This window comes from Otolemur garnettii, unplaced genomic scaffold, assembly GCF_000181295.1.
Source record: "Otolemur garnettii isolate 467f Iridium unplaced genomic scaffold, OtoGar3 scaffold00091, whole genome shotgun sequence".
NCBI lineage: Eukaryota > Metazoa > Chordata > Mammalia > Primates > Galagidae > Otolemur > Otolemur garnettii.
The window spans coordinates 5,615,946-5,618,685 of record NW_003852486.1 but is presented as its reverse complement, the minus strand read 5'-3'; the positions used below and the strand labels follow the sequence as shown (position 1 = coordinate 5,618,685).

The window sequence follows — 2,740 nt, the reverse complement described above, 5'->3', positions numbered from 1 at the left end:
GGCGGGTCCGGGCTGGGGATTCGAACCCGCCACCTTAGGTGTACATGGCTGGCGCCTTAGCTGGTTGAGCTATAGGCGCCGAGCCAAGTTGGGCCTTTCTAACCATAGATATCTCATCACTTAACACCTCTTAAGTTCTCAATTGTCTCCTTATCAAGCACAAACTGCTCAGTATGGGATGAAGGCTTTCTACGACCAATCACTGTCTCCCTCTCTACCTTCTTCTCTCAACACCACCTGCCCTTTTCCCCCATAATCCAACTCTTTGCTCTAACCAGATGGCACTTGTGAAGTTCCTTGCAGACTACACTGTCTCACGCCCACTACTGTCTGCTGATCTTTCAATCCTTTGAAACGAACTCAGCCTCTCGTCCCACCTGAGAAGTCTTTCCTGTCACTTTCTCCTCTGGTGCCTCACTGGGCTGACCAGGTGGCGTAGTTGTGCCAACTCACTCTCACCTTGCACTTCTCCCAGCATGTGGATTTATTTGTTGATGTGTCTGTTATTTCTAAGTCAGTGGAGACTGCCACAGCAGGGACCACCAGTCTTGTTTATCACTACAGGACACACAGTTGTGCTAAATAACAACTAGATGGCCAGATGGGAGGGGAGAGGCTGAAGGAGCCCTAGAACTCCTCCAGCGGGTAGCAGTGCAGTCAAGGAGCTGTTCATAAGAGATGGCTGTAAAAACCAGAAGAACAACGCAATGAGGAGAGAAAAGGAAGGCAGGCTGCAAAGGAAAGAGCATCAGAGGCAGAGTCTGGGACTCCCTCAGTCAAGAAGGAGCAGGTGCTAGAAGGAGAGGTGCCGGCAAAGAAGGCTGAGGAAAGGGGCCACGTGAGCAAGAAGAGGTTCTGGAGCTGTGGTGCCACGGCCACAAAGAGTGTGAAGACTTTCTATCTGTAACTTAAAACAGGCATGGTGACACTCTATGGAAAAGAACCATTGACTCAATAACACTTCTATAACAAGCAGAGTACAACAAATGAGGAAAAAGTTATTAAAATCAGGGTACTAAATTAAAAAAGCAAAACTTACGTGTAGTGTGAGGTTATAGTTCAGCTGGGAGGGGCCCTGTCAGCAGTTTTCTGTGACTGTGCAGCAATGGCTGGTTGACATGGCCCAGAGAAACTTTAATACCTGCTGCCACTGGGGTCCCACAGCAGACGTTCTGATTTAAGTGCTCAGAACAGTTTGGGAGTCAGACTGGAAAACTTCCTCAGGTGACTCCAATGGTAGCTAAGCCTGAAAGCCACTTCCACACATCCTAGGAACCCACAGTCCCCTTTCCATGTCCTCCTGCTCACTAGACGTGACCTCTCATTGTTCGCCCTCTCAAGGAGAAGACACCACCTGTGTCTGAAACCTCCCATCAGAATATAAAAGCAGAAGAATGGCCTCCTGCCCTGCCAGCCTGGGCCAGTTGCCTGGGCTGTCTGAGGTCAGAGCCCTGTCTCTGCCCAAGGCTCTTGACTCTCAGCCCTGCAGCCTTTTCCTTCATTGCCTATTCTAGATGGAGCTATGGAAAACAAAAAACAGAAACATATTCTGTTCTTGGTTCAATTAAGATAAGGCTGGAATTTTTATAAAAGGACTTGAAGGTTGTCCCCAGTTTAGATCATCCCATCTGCACAGGCTGGGGAAACCCTTCCAAAGTCTTCTGCTTCAGCTGGACTAAAAGGAGAGTTAATGCTAACTTTAAGATAGGAATCCTGCTCACAAGGAAATGTCCATAAATGTGTATTAAAATGAGGTACAATGATTAGAATCTTGAGTTCTTATTACACGTGTGTTTGGGCTTTTACTTTTGTGACACGATTCTTGTGTTCCTTTTATTGCAGACAGTCTGTGCACATGTAAAGACACCAGGAAGCGCACAACTGAGCATGTTCCCTCCTTCCACGGTCCTGGGATTGGGCAAAACCTGCAAAGTATCATCATCTTTTGAAATAATGTTTAACGGGAGGGAGGGGCTTAACAGCTCCCCCCTGGAAGGGGAGAAAGCTGTTAGTCCATTCTAACACATGGCTGCCCCAACCCGAGGCGCCACAGAAACAGAAGCAGCCATGGGGCTGCAAGCCGACCCCTCCTGCAGGGAGAATAGCCCCTGACGTGCAGAGCAGGCTCCAGAGGAAACGAGCCTGAGAAGGAGGAAATGGCCAGAGGAAGCTACACCCTGGCTGCCGATAGAGGCCACGTACCATGGCAGACAGCAGAAGGCAGCGGTCGGGCAGCAGATAAACACTCGTTTGCAGCCAGGGTTGAGACTGAGGACTGACCTGCATCAACTAAAATGTGCAGCTGGTGTGTGTGAAACAACAGAGGCTGAAAATTTTCCCTTCTCAATCCCCAACTCACTACACATATTGTGCCATTCACATTTGAAAACACAGCAGAAGACTTAGACTTCTTTTTAGCAAATTAATTGTAGTTAGCAATTACTGTTGCACTATATTGTCTGGAATTCTCTTTGGAAAGGAAATTCTCTCTGCAGTGTCTGAATAATGGCTGTGTTTACTGGGTGTGCACGGACTACATGTATTATATCCAGCATCCCACTGGCACTCCGCAAGGCAGTGCAGACATGTTATCCCATTTTCACAGGGGAATATACTGAGGCCAGTCACACAGGAGATAGTGGGAGCCATTTGTTACTGACTCAAGCACAAGCTTTATGCTCAAAGATTTCAGGTAAAATGTTAATTATAATTTCTAATGTATCGGCTCGGCGCCTATAGC

At 47.8% G+C, this 2,740-nt stretch overlaps 1 protein-coding gene across 1 annotated transcript in view; it reads right to left on the bottom strand.

Moving 5' to 3' along the window:
• Positions 1-2,740, bottom strand: part of SHE (Src homology 2 domain containing E) — a 20,987-nt gene that overhangs the window by 8,420 nt on the left and 9,827 nt on the right. The gene's annotated exons all lie outside the window — the stretch shown is intronic.